We start from the raw sequence: 15032 nt of genomic DNA, 5'->3' as shown, positions 1-15032 counted from the left end.
GCCAATATGAATTAAAGCTTAATAAGGGCCATGAGACTAGTATAAAGTGTTGTAGGATCATGGAGATGGAAATGTAGGTGTCAGCGAGACTCAAACATGGCTTTGAGCAGATAGAGATGTTTGAACTGGATTTTAAAGTTGAGGAATTACAAATGGCAAGAAAGAGAGAGATTTGCAATCTGGGCTTATGGAAAACCATGAGTAAAGCACCAAAGTAGGAAAATGAAAAATGTCGTTTGCATACCAAGAAAAGTAAGTTCCAATCATGTGTGTGAAGAACTTTGAGTGTAATGTGAAGAAACTGGACTTTAACCTTTAGGAAATCAGAGGCCCTTGAAGTTCATGCTTGGAATTTTAAAAGATCCTTCTAGAACAGAGTAAAGTGTAGAAAAATAACTGGAATGAGAAAAGGAAACAAAACAAAACAAAACAAAAAAATGAGGGCAAGGAAAATAAGGGCTTGTTGCTTTAGTAAGCAAAGATAAAGAGCACTTGCATAGTACTGGAAGTTCCAGCCAGAGAAAGTAGGCAAGAAAAAAAAATGTAATAAAAGACAACCAAATTGGAAGGAAAGTAAAATCATCTCTGTTTGCAGGTGATATGCCTTATATGTAGAAAACTATGATGATCACACACACACACACACACACACACACACTGTTAGAACTAATAAGTGATTTCAGTAAAGTAGCAGGACACAGAGTCAACACACATAAATGAGGTGCATTTCTATACAACCAAAATGAACAATCTGAAAAAGGAAATTACAAAAACAATCACAATAGCATCAAAAAGAATAAAATACTTAGAAATTAACCAAGAAGGTGAAAGACTTATACAATGAAAACTATAAAACATTGCTGAAAGAAATTAAAGAAGACATAAATAAATGGAAACATACCCTATGTTCATAGAATAGAAAACTTAATATTGTTAAAATGTCAATATTACCTAATGTCATCTACAAATTTAGTGCAATCCCCATCAAAATCCCAATGACATTTTTTGTATAAATAGAAAAAAAATCCTAAAATTCATATAGAACCTCAAGGGACCCCAAATAGCCAAACAATCTTGAAAAAGAACAAAACTGGAGGACTCACACTTCTGATTTCAAAATGTACTACAAAGTACAGTAATCAAAACAGTGTGGTACTGGCATAAAGACAGACATATAAGCTGATGGAATAGAATAGAGAGCCCAGAAATAAACCCTCATGTATATATATATGGTCTAATGATTTTTGACAAGGGTGCCAAAAGCAGTCTTTTCAACAAATGGTGCCAGGGAAACTAGATACCCACGTGCAAAAGAGTGAAGGTGGACCCTTACCTAACACCATATACAAAAAAATAACTCAAAATGGGTCTAAGTTCTAAATTTAAGATCTAAAACAATAAAGCTCTTTAAAAAAAAAAAAAGCATAAGACAAAAACTTCATGACATTGGATTTGGCAATGATTTTTTGGATATCACACCAAAGGCACAGGTAACAAAAGAAAAATTAGACAAACTGGACCCCATGAATATTTAAAAATTTGTGCATCAAAAGACACTATCAGAATAAAAAGGCAAGCCACAGAATGGGAGAAAATACTTGTAAATCACATATCTGATAAGGGATTAACATCCAGACTTTATAAAGAACTCCTACAAACAAAAATAAAAAACAAAACAACCTAATTCAAAAATGGGTGAATGACCTGAAAATACATTTCTCCAAAAAAGATATACAAGGGGCCAATAAGCACATGAGAAGATGATCAATATCCTAATCATTCAGGAAATGCAAATCAAAACTACAATGAGATACCACCTCATACCCATTAGATGGCTACTATTAAAAAAAATAGAAAACAAGAGTTAGCAAGGATGTAGAAAAATTGGAGTCCTCGTGTACTATTGGTGGGAATGTAAAATGATGTAGCCACTGTGGAAAACAGTATGGATGCACCTCATAACATTAAAAATAGAATTACCATATGATCCAGCAATTTCACTCCGGGGTAATATGCCCAAGATAATTGAAAGCAGGATCTCAAAAAATATTTGTTCACCCATGTTCATAGCAGCTTTATTCACAGTAGCTGAAACATGTAAGCAATCCAAATGCCCATAGAGGAATGAATGGATAAGCAAAATGTAGTATATAGATACAATGAAATATTATTCAGCCTAAAAAAGGAAAAACAAATTGACACATGCTACAACATAAATGAACCTTGAGGACATTATGCTAAATATAACAAGCCAGCTTGTTTCAAAAAAGACAGATACTGTATGTGAGATAATAAAGTATATATACATATTGGTCTTTGCCGTTCCTGGTACAGGGCTCCCAAAACCCTTGTAAAATCCTAAGTGATAAGAGCACTAGGAGCATCTCTTGTTCTAATACTTGTCTTTGACCACTCCCTGATACAGGACTCCTAAGAGCCTTGTAAATTCTTAAGTGATAAGAGCATCTAGGAGCATCTTTTGTTTTAATGAGTTGATGGCTCCTGAATGGTGCTGATCATTACAAAGACAGCACCATAATTAGAAACTTGGAATTTTCAGCTCCACCTTCCATTCTCCAGAGACAGAAGAGTGGCTGAAATTGGAATTAATAACTGATCACATCTACGTGAGAAAGCTTCCATAAAATCTCAATAGTACAGGGTTCAGGGAGCTTCCAGGTGGGCGAACACATTCACTTCCATGTGATGAACACCCACTCAATGCTGACAGAAGCTCCAACATGGGGGACCCTCCTAAACCTTGCCCTACGTGACACTTCATCTGGCTGTTCATCTGTATCCTTTATCATAACTTTTAATAAACAGGTACACATGTTTCCTTTAGTTTTGTGAGGTTCTCTAGCAAATTAATTAAACCTAAGGAGGGGGTCACTGGAACCTCCAATCTATCTGGTTGGTCAGAAGCATATTGATAAGCTTCTGAAGTATATGTGTGTGTGTGTGTTGGGGGGTGCTGTGGGACTATGCCCTTAACCTGTGAGATCTGATGCCATCTCTAGGTAGATAGTCTCAGAATTGAGTTAAATTGTAGGACCCCCAGCTGGTGTCACAGAGAACTGCTTGGTGGATGTGCAGGGAAACCTGCCCCCCCCCACCACATTGTAATTGGGTCTTAGAACTTTTACACAGTATGACTTGTAGAATGGTGGTTGCTAGGAGCTGGGGTTTAGGTGACAAGGAGAGTTATTGTTTAGTGGGTATAGTTTCAATTTTATAAGATGAAAAGAGTTCTGGAAATGGATCATGATGAGGGTTGCACAATACTATGAATGTATTTAATACTACTACACTATACATTTAAAAATGGTTAAGATGGCAAATTGTATGTTACATGTATTTTACCACAATTAAAAAAAATTTTTTTAAGATAAGAGCACTTGAACCAAAGTGTTGGCTGTGAGGATAAAGAAGAGGCAATGAATGTGAAAAAATTGTTTAGCTACAGAATTCTCAGCTAAGGAAGGGTATGGCTTAATGATTAAGTAGAGTCAAGGGTATCTCGGTTCTAATCCCAGCTCTGCTATTGATGAGCTACATAGTCTTGCAGAAGTTTCATGTTTTAGGACTACATTTCCAGAATTCTGCCAAAATTTGATGTCGGGACATACTCCATGAAAGGATATTTACTCCATAAAAACATCCTCTGTAAAAACAGAAACAGCTAACTTCTTTTTAAGTTGAAAATAATGACGATTATGATTAGGTTGACTCTCTTTAAACCGGGTACATTAAAAATGACTTTGCATATATTGGATAATAGTCAATAGGCATTTTTATAATATGAAACATTCATTTTTATCTTTTGAGAATATAAGATGCAAGACTGTATAATCTAGCATAGAGAAGCATATACTGGTTATACTAATATCCTTCTGCATTAATCCACACAGGATAAATTCTCAATTTGAATGCAATATTGTATAACACACTCCATGATCGAATGATAAAATATTTCAACCTAAATGATGAGTGTTATCTGCAATCATTAAAATTCAAAATTATGTAAGTGATTCATAGTTGTAATGATAATTATTGTTTTCTTTTGTAGCACTGAATATTTATTTAAGCAAGACTTTGTGGTGTAAGGGAAGATATAACTATATTCTTCAAATTAGAGAGCCATCTCAATACCACTTATTGAATATCATATCCCTACTGCTTTTAAATGCCACCTCTGTAATGAAATAAATTATTTTATATGTTTAAGTATGAATAACATTGGGTTTTAGTGAGACTAGGGAAGAGTTATCTAGTCATTTTGGATAAACATGCCTTTGGTTTACCACAGATATGTAATTTACTACAGTGTTATTTGTGTTTGGCTGTTCAAAAATTTCCATCAACAGGTACATTAATCTGAAAATTTATAGATTCACAGACATGATGTAGCTAATGCTCCGTGTATACGAACATTTTGTTACAAATATAATCATCTAAATTTGAAAGTTAGTATACCTTCAAGATCATAGTATATTTACTATAGCAGTATTTTATCAGCAATTAAAGGAGAAAAATCTGAAAAAAGGAAGAGACACATTCAAGCTTGTTGTTTGTTAATTTCATAAACTGCAATTTTAACAATAACCTAATTAATTAATTATATATAAATATATTATTAATATATTGTTTTCACTTGTTTGATACAAGAACTTGTAAAGAAAAAAGATTTCATATGCCCAATATACCAGGATGATGGTTGTTATTATTTTCTGCAAAAATCATATTGGTTTTCCTCTTGATTTCTTTTAGGGTCAGTTTAACTTTAATGAACCTGAAGGTCCTCATGTGAAAGCCCCTAAGAGGTAAAAATTGAGGGACTCTAGATGTCCCTCAAATAAAAAAAGTAAAAAAAAAATTATGAATTGGAAATCTTACTATGGACCTGGATATTGCTCCACTCTTTTTTGTTTGTTTTCATACCTAAGCTACAGCAATGATTCATTATATTGCAATTTTCCCTTTATATGAGTGATCTCCTGGCATTGATGATGTGCATGCCACTGGGATATTAGTGAATGTGAACACTACCTTAAAATGGCCTCTATTGAGTCCCACAGGATTGTGAGGAAAATTTTCTTAAAAAAAATTTATAACACTATACAATTTTACTATGAGAATTACTGGATAATGATATATAAAGCCCACAAATTACATGTTTTTCTAATAATCTGAGATCTGATGTGTTCTTTTAAATTCTTATTATTTGGGGGGCATCTGGGTGGCTCAGTTGGTTGAGTGTTTGCCTTTGGCTCAGGTCACGATCCCAGGATCCCGGGATCGAGCACTACCTCGGGCTCCCTGCTCAGTGGGGAGCCTGGTTCTCCCCTCTCCCTCTGCAGCTCCCCCTGCTTGTGCTCTCTCTCTGTCAAATAAATAAATAAAATCTTTTAAATAAATAAATAAATTCTTATTATTTTTAAATCATCCCAGAGAAAAGGTATAGCTTTCTATAAAATTATTTCTCGAGTGGTTTTTATTAAAATTTTTTCAAAAAACAATAAGCAAACAGAAGCACATTAGCACATTGCCCTTGCATTCCTAAACCAAAAGTTTGAAGAGAAGGAATTAGGACTTGAAATTTTCAACAAGTCAGTAAGTCTTTTAGTATTTGGCTGAAGCTGGTAAAGAAAGATCACAGAAATCAATTCGCTGGTAAAAAATAAAAATATAAAAACAACAAAATGAAAGGTATCAACAAGTCAAAAGCAAATGAGTGTAAGTCTAGCCATGGCAATCCCTATTTATCATAGACGTGTAATTACCTCTAAACATGTAATGATGGTGTGAGAAAGAGAGGTCAGATTACTAGGGGTTTATTGTGTGGAAGAGTAAGGCTAACACAAAAGAGCTCTAAAAATAACCTCATAATGTTTTATATGTGTTTGAGCTTCTTTCAGTTTCTTTTCTGCAGATAAAAATAATAGTGTACCTCCCCCCAAAATATATAAGACATTTAGAATAATGTTTATTTATTGAACAACTACTGTGAACACCTTCTGTGAACCAGTCTACTTGTTAGGTACCCCAGATGTGTTAAGCAGAACTCTGTAGAGTGTATAGAAATCCAACCACCCAAGCCAAAGAGAGGATTTAATGAGCTAACATGAAAAGGTAGGAATATCAGAAGGGGCAGGGATAGATCTAGTCTCCAGACATCCAAATCCTGGGTAATAAATCCTTGAAGATTTCCCATCTCTTCTGTTTCTCCCTATCTATTGGCTTTATTCTTTAATGGCAGAAGCTCCATAAGGCCTGAATCATCGTTTCAAATAGTCCGAGGCTAATATCCTCCACAATCTCACAATCAAAGAGGTTAGAGTTGTTCTCTAATGGCATCATTTTTAAAAAGTAGAAAGGACTCTCATTTCCCAATTTTGTTTGTTCATTTGTTTTTGAAGATGTCATTGGTTTTATTAAACAATTCATGGATTGGGCAGCATCCTACCTAGCAAGTAGAGAGATGCTCCTGGTTTCTCAGTTTTAGTCACATGCCATCACAGACTATGGCCTCGGCATCAGGGTACAATGATTGGTCCACCTGTCTTGCCATCATGGGAACAAGAAGCCTGTGATGGTCAACACAAAACACATGGGCAAAGAATCATTTCCCAAAGAAAAACATGTATTATTATCAGAAGTGAAGATGCCCACCACAATGGGGAAATGGGACAATGATAAAATGTAGTAGCCTTGAGGCCTCACAGTCGAGTATTATATACAATAAAAACAAACTATAATAATGTGATATGAGTGCTATACCAAAGGGATGTGCAAAGGCCTGTTGGACAAAGATGTGACAAATTTCAACCATACTAAAAATGGTAGTTGGCTAGGAAGGATTTCCAAAGAGGTTATAACTGGGTCTTGACTAATAAAAAGGAACTTAGCAAGTGAAGGGAAACAAGGACATTCTCAGTAAAGCTGTTGAACTAGAGTTTTAGAAAACGGGGAAAATAGAACTGTACATTTGGAGATCAGGGAGTGTTCCAGGGTTGTTTGAATAAATGGACCACAAAGATGGGAAGTGAATTGAGGGAGACGGTTTGAAAAATAGGTTGAAATCACACTGTAGAGGTCCTTAACTGTCGTGGTAATGATTTCAGATACTGTGAGACCTGCCAGACATTCTAGATTTCGGTTAACTAGTCAGATGTCCCACATGTGGTAAGCCAAGTACCCTAAGACGAATAATTGGAAGGCCCACAAAGCCAAGGGGCTGACAGTGGCACTTCCTCTCATTTATTCACATTGAGAATATAGCCACATGTTGCAATGGGCATGTATCCATATCAGTGGACAATTTTGTCTAGTTTTAGCTACCCTAATTCTTACAAAAGTCTTTGCATTCCATTCTATTAACTATTTTTTTTTGTTTGTTTAACTAACAATGTACCACCAAGTAGGTGGCTTAGAGCAACACTGATTTATTGCTTATTATCTCATAGTTTTCATGGGTCAGGAGTCTTTGCATGGGTTAGATGGATCTTTTGCTTGGGTCTCAAATGGCTGCAATCAAAGTGGTGACTGGGGCTTCCATCCCTTGAGAGCGTTGCTGTCTTCTTCCAAACTCATTCAAGTTGTTGGCAGAATTCAGTTGCTTTTAGTTGTAGAACTCATAGCAGCTTAGGTCTTCTTCAAGACCAGCAAGAGAAAAATCTCTCTCAAGCTTCAGAGCACTTACTCCTTAAGGGCTGCTGCCTGATTAAGTCAGGGCTATCCAGATAGTCTTCCTTTTGATTAACTCAAAATAATCAGATTTGGAACCTTACTGGGAGCTTCAAAATCCATTTGCCATATGGGGCACCTGGGTGGCTCAGTCAGTTAAGCATCTGCCTTCTGCTCAAGTCACGATCTCTGGGTCCTGGGATCAAGCCCTGTGTTGGGCTCCCTGTTCAGTGGGGAGTCTGCTTCTCCCTCTACCTCTCCGTCTGCCTCTGACCTTCCCCTCCACTCATAGTCTCTCTCTCTAATAAATAAACAAAATATTTTTTTAAAAATCCATTTGCCATGTGACATAAAATAATCATGGGAATGAAATCCATCATATCATAGTTCCACCCACACTCAAGAGGAGGGATGTATACAAGGCATGCACACCAGGGAGTGGGAATTTTGGGAGCCATTTCAGAATTCTTGCCTACCCAGGCTTGTTAAACATTCCTGCAAAGAAACTGTGGTAGTACGAATAAGGTTCCCTCCCCACCCCCAAGATACCTATGTCCCAATCTCTGAAGCCTGTGACTCTTTCCAAAAAAAAAAGGGGGGGCACTTTGCAGCTACGGTTAAGTTAAGCATTTTGAGATAAGTAAATTACCTGGGATTATCAGGGTGGGCCCAAAATGCAATCCCATGGATCCTAATAAAAAGGAGTTGGAGGAAAACTTGATACAGACAGACGAGAAGGCAATGTCATCATGAAAGCAGCATTTGTGATCATGAGCCAAGTATTGCCGGCAGCCAGCAGAAGCTAGAAGAGACTGGGAAAGGACTTGCCCTCCAGAGCATGCCTCCAGAGGGAGTGCAGTCTTTGCCAACACCTTGATTTCAGCCCAGTAAAAATATTTTCAGACATCTGGCCTCCAGAATTGTGAGAAAATAAATTCCTGTTCTCTTAAGCCACCATGTTTGTGGTGGTTTGTTGCAGCGGCCATAGGAGCTCAACACAGCAGGGCTGTCACATTTAATCCCAGAACCAGCTCTTTGTCAGCAACTTTGTAAATTAAAATGATGATTGCAAGCAGGTCTGGTAGAGTCAGGCCAAAAAAGAGAAAGACATATCAAGAGGACTATGTGATACATCAATTGTTAAAATGGACTTCATCCTAAGTGTATATTGTGGCAAGAATGTTAAAACAGATCCACTCTGATTAGCAAAAACTTTTAAACTAGGGTTTATTTCATCTTGATCACAAACTTTCTTTATTTTTAGGTGTTTGTAATGTAAGTAGTATATGACAACTTAGTGGTCCATGGATATTACACATAAGTAATTAAATATACATATTTCTGGGATGCATACTTAATTTTTAAATTTTTATTTTTATTTTTTACTGTTAGGAGTTTGAAGGCCATATCCATAAAAAATGAGAAGCTCCTGGAGGTCATGGGCTTGTCATGATAATGTTTAGATTTTAGAAAAATAACGTCGTAGTGGTGTGGAAAGTAGGGGTTGAAGACTGAAAGCAGGGAGACTTCCACGATGTCACTCAGACTGAGTTATGGAGGAAGGTAGTACAGCTTATGTTTAATATCATTAATAACATAATAAGCAACATAGAGGATAGCCGACTGTGTGACAATCTCTGTGGCTTTGTATGAATCCTTGTAGTAATTCTCTGGGGTAGATACTGTGTTGATCTCATCTTATAAAGTCATATACTCAACAAATATTATTGAGCATTTACTATGGGCTTAGTACTTTATTAAGGATTGAGGAGGAAATCTAGCTGAAGTTGGGGTCAAGGACCCTTCCTAGGCCACACAACTTCTAGATGCTGAGCCAGGATCACACTCACATCTGTCTGACACCTATTTTTGAAGGGCAGAAAGAAGGGCAGAAGAAAGAGGAAAGCAAATCATGAAATAACAGCATTACCATAACTGTTTAAAACCAGTGATCTACCTACTGCCTGGAGGTAGTTGATATGAGAAAAGCAACAAAGTCCTGATAAACTCTAAAAGATGCTCACTGGGGGTCCCAAACTAGTCTGAAAACAATAGCAGCATTTCAAGGTCCTCTGGATGTCCTGGAATTACAGCTTTGACTTAAACTAATGAGCCACTAAAAAGAAAGAAAAGAAAACAGAAAAAGAAAGCCATCACATTCAAATACAGCAGTTTTTTGTGCAACTTTTCTCAACCATAGCTAATTTGATTTCTAATTATATGATTAGAAGTTAACCTGATTAGCTCTTTCTGGGATAAATAATTTAAACAGCACTTTGTTACATAAAGTGGAATTTACTGTTGGATTAAACATTCCAAAATAGTGTCATAAATATTCCTAAAGCTGGAAATGACCTTGAATGTTCATCTTGTTCATCATTCTACTTTCACCCTTCTACCTAGCTCTGTAAGGTGGATCTGCATAAAGATTATCCCAATCCTGTACCCTATGTATGAAATATTCCAACATAATTAACTACAACATATTTATTAGGAATTGATGTGCTAGGCACAATGTCTAAAAAAAGAAAAACTAAACTACCTTGGTAATTCCTTCTTATTCTTTAAACATATTTAATTATGTTTGACATTAGAAGTGATCCTGAACTTTTATTCAGTTTTATTATTTTCCTTAAAAAAAAAAAAAACTCACTCCCTCAGTTGCCCTCCATTTTCAGTTTCAGACAAATAATGTTAAATAAATCATGATTCCCACATTGTAATCACTATCAAATGAAGATCATTAATTACCTGTGTGCTCTCAACCCAAGCAAAATACAGAATGTATATAATTACCGGGATAATTCAAGCCAAGAAAAATATTTTCCTGCATCTGTGAGACCTCTCCCTGACACGCTGATTTATATTTGGGAGAAGATGGCCCAGTTTAACCTGAATGCTCTTGAATTTTTCCCTAATCAAAGAGAACTGAGCCCCCAGTGGTTCTATAACACCAAGGCCATGTTACTTCACCCTGGGATTGAATAACATCTTTCACTTCAGATGGCTACTAGGTAAAATAACCTGAGGTCTTGGTCATTTTTTTTTAACTCTTATGTTTGTATTAATTGTGTATATTGTTAATTTCTTGGTTATTATTTCATTTTTTATTTATTTTACGTCTATTTCTTCCTAACAGACAGTTCTTAGTCCAGGATCTGCTAATGCATTGCATGTTTTTGACTCAAGCAACAACAACAACAACAACCACCCCTTAAGCAGTAATAATAATATTAATAATGAAAGTTTCCATTAATTACTTCAACCTTTAAAAAAGCCCATCACTGTACAATTTTGCTTTAAATTCATTGGTTCATTTAAACATTATTATAATCCTATGGAATAAGTTTTCTTCTACACATGAGGTGACTGAGACTCCGGGAGGCTAGGGTGTTATTCTGGGTCCTTAAGAAGCAGCCGCCAAGATGGTATTAAATGTGCAAAAAATTTATTAGAGAAAACATTTGTGTGGAAGAAAAGATGGAGGGAGGTAAAGGAGGCAGACTGCAATACAAGTTAGACCCAGAATGAAGGAGGGACAGGGTGGGAGTGGGGTTTGGGTGAAAGCGTCCTAGACTCCCAAAGTCTAAGGAAGTTTTGGCAAAATTGTTGGAAGCCCTTGAGCCAAAGTCATTGACAAAAAAGAATGGGTCAGCCAAATATGTCTGCCACTCTCAGTTATTGGCCTGAGCAGCCGTGGAAGGTATGGCCTCAACCCAAACAGAGGAAGGGATTTCAAATCCAGTAGTCAGAGCCATTAGTCAGTTATGCTCCCTGTAGTTCCAGGAAGCGCGTTCTCATGGCGGCCATAGCCAAGTGAGCAGAGAAGCTGAAATTCAACCTGGTATATCCCTGACTCCAGACACCATCCCCTTTACTGTTAGACTTACTATATTTTTCATGACCTCTGCATGTTCTCTCAATTTTGGTACTACTCTTTTCAACATTTAAAATTGGAATTAGCAATTCTTGGTTGCTTTTAAAAATATGCTTTGCCATTTTTCTTTTTTAACATTGAGTAAATCATTTTCAATATCTTGAGGATGGTAATTTAATAACATAATCCAACATCTGTAATGTAGTTTGTCATCACAAATGATGATTCTTAAACCCCAAGCACTGCTTTCATGTAGAAAAACTTTATCAATTTACCTGGATTTTGGGTCAATTTAGCAGGCTTTATACAGGGAATAAAATGAGTCATATCTCAAAGACATGTTCCTTTCTAAACCAAATCTGCAGATATTCCTACTGGACTCTTAAAACCTTTTTGAAATATTGGGATGTGGATGTGGGAGATGACCAGCTGCTTTATTCCATGCCCTTCCCTGACTCACCCATCAGTACCTCATTATCCTACAGCTTGTTCAACCGGGTCACCCCCTTCAAAGACTGGTGAATCAGTAACTATTGCAGGGTATCAAAATCACCCCAAGATTCAACACTTTTAACACCAAACCTTCATTTTCTAACATCTATGCTTGTGAGTTGACTGAGCTGATCTAGGCTAATCTGGGCTGTACTCATTTATAGACCTGCCAGGGACCTCTGCTCTAGGGTAGGCTTGATGGGGCAGCATAGCAGGGCAGCTGCACTCTATGCATCTCTTTTCCTTCTTCCTGGGTCTAGCTGGTGCATGTCTTTCTCAGGTGATGGCAGATGTGCCAGAGTCTAGGAAGAGATACACAGGGCCCCTTAACATCCGTACTCAGAACTGGCACACTCTCACTTTAGCTCATGCCACTGGTCAAAGCTAGTCACACAGCCAAACAAACCTTGTGAAAGTCAAGGGTTGGGAAATTATACTAGATTACTTTCATGGAAAAAAACAGTTAAGTCACATAGCCAAGGATGTGGACTCAAGAAAAAAAATAAGAACTTGGCGCCATTGATGAAAAATACTACAAATGGGGGTCCTACCTTGTCTTTGTTCTACTATTGTCTTTCATCTATTTGAAATTATTGTGTTGAGTAATTGTTGACACAATTTTGTGCAAGACACTTTTTTTGGCATTCAGGTAGGCGGCTTTCAATTTAATAGGGGAAGTAGACAAGAAAGCATATTATTTTCTACTTATGGTCTGACCATCTCTTCTTCATAAAGCTTATGTAATGGTGGGTCTTTTTTTTGCCTCACTCTGTTCTCTCTCCCCTCTCTCTGTGGGTGGTATCTTCTGTTCTCATAGCTTTAAAAAAACAAAAATCTGATCATGTTATTTCCAAAGATACGCACAGGTACACACACACACACACACACACGCATACACGCGCGAGTTTTAAGGCTTCCTACTGACCTTGACATACTGACCTCATCCCTTACTATCCTCCCCCACTCCCTAGGTTCCTTGTGCTCCAGCTATGCTGGCCTTCTTTCTGTTCCTCACAAACTACAAAGACATTCCTGCCTCTGGTTTTTTGTACGCTTAGACATGAAGTCAGTTCCTATACATCACCTCCTCAGAGAAACGTACTCTTAACCATCTAAACTGAAAGAGGTAATCTCTGTCAATCATTCATTTTGATATTACCAGTTTTTATTGTCTACATATCTCTTACCTCTATTTAAAATTGTCTTATTTCTTTTTGTTGTTTATTGTCTGTCTCCCCCATTAAGAATAGCATTTTCATGAGAGTAGGAACTTTGCCTTTTGTCCTAGCTGTGTTCTTGCAGCCTTAATGGTGACTACACATGGTAAGCACTCATAAATATTTGGTAAATGATGAATGAATGACTCATTTTTTGATGATTTAACCCAAACCTTTCTCTTGGGCTCTAGACTATTATATCCATTTACGATCAGATGTTCCTTGGGTATCATACTCAACCTTGACAACCCTGAATTGATCCCTTTTCTCTCCAAACCTACCCTTTGACCAGTGCTCTCTCTGGCTGTAAATGGTAGAACCTCCACTCAGATGCTCATGTCAGAAACCTGTAGTTTTTCTTGACTCCTTCCTCTCATTTACCCTTCACATCAAATTTTTAACAAATGTTATTTGTTTTAATTTAAAAATTTTATCATGGGGCGCCTGGGTGGCTCAGTCTGTTAAGAGTCCAACTCTTGATTTAGGCTCAGGTCATGATGTCAGAGTCGTGGGACTGAGCCGAGTTGGGTTCTCCTCCCCATCCCCCACCCGCTCATGCTCTCTCTCTCGCTTGCTCTCTCTCAAATAAGTAAATAAATCTTAAAAATATTTACCAGAACGATCCACATTTCAAGTCTCACTGCCAGCACCATCATCACTCTGAAAGAGTTTCCTTACTGATCTCCCTGCTTCCCACCTTGGTCCCATATTAAATTTGTGACCTTGTACATATTTCTTAACTTCACAGGGCTTCAGTTTCCTCATCTCTCAAATTGGGTTAACCTCTTACAGTTATTGTGGTAGCTTAAATAGAATCAATTCATATTGAGGGCGCCTGGGTGGCTCAGTCGTTAAGCATCTGCCTTTGGCTCAGGTCATGATCCTAGGGTCCTGGGATCAAGCCCCACATTGGGCTCCCTGATCCGCGGGAAGCCTGCTTCTCCCTCTCCCACTACCCCTGCTTGTGTTCCCTCTCTAGCTGTCTCTCTCTCTGTCAAATAAATAAATAAAATCTTAAAAAAAAAAGAATCAATTCATATTGATTCAGAATCTCAGAATGGGATCATTTGGAAATAGAGTCTTTGCAGATGTAATCAAGTTAAGATCACGGCACAGTGGATTAGCGTGTGATTAGCATGTATGTATGTATTTATTTATTTTTTAAAATATTTATTTCTTTATTTTAGAGGGGGGAGCAGAGAGGGTAAGAAAGAGAGAGAGGGAAAGAAGCAGACTCCCCACTGAGCGTGGAGCTTGATCTGAGGCTCAATTCCACAGCCCTGAGATCATGACCTGGGCCAAAACCAAGAGTCAGGGGCTCAACCGACTGAGCACCCAGGTGCCCCAACAAGAGTGAAATTTAGATACAGAATTAGACAGAGGGAAGAAGATGTGAGACACATGAGAGAAGGCCATGTGAAGATGAAGGCAGATATTGGATTGGTGAGTCTACAAGTGAAGAACACCAAGGATTGCAGCAACCACCAAAAACTAGGAAGAGGCAAGGAAGGATTCTCCCCTAGAGTCTGCAGAGAGAGAGAGAGAGAGAGAGAGAGAGAGAGGATGACCTTGTCAACACCTTGATTTCAGACTTAAAGCCTCCAGAAATGTGAAAGAATACATTTCTGCTATTCTAAACCACCCATTTTGTGACGATTTGTTGTAGCAGCCCTAGGAAACTGATATGGTTGTTTTGAATATTAAGCAGGATAAGTTATAGCTGTGCCTGCAGTAAGCATGCAGTAAAAATTATTTTTATT

The sequence above is a fragment of the Leptonychotes weddellii genome, chromosome 1, assembly GCF_054177405.1.
Source record: "Leptonychotes weddellii isolate Sample4059 chromosome 1, ASM5417740v2, whole genome shotgun sequence".
NCBI classification, from domain to species: domain Eukaryota; kingdom Metazoa; phylum Chordata; class Mammalia; order Carnivora; family Phocidae; genus Leptonychotes; species Leptonychotes weddellii.
Note: the sequence above shows the minus strand (reverse complement) of the source record.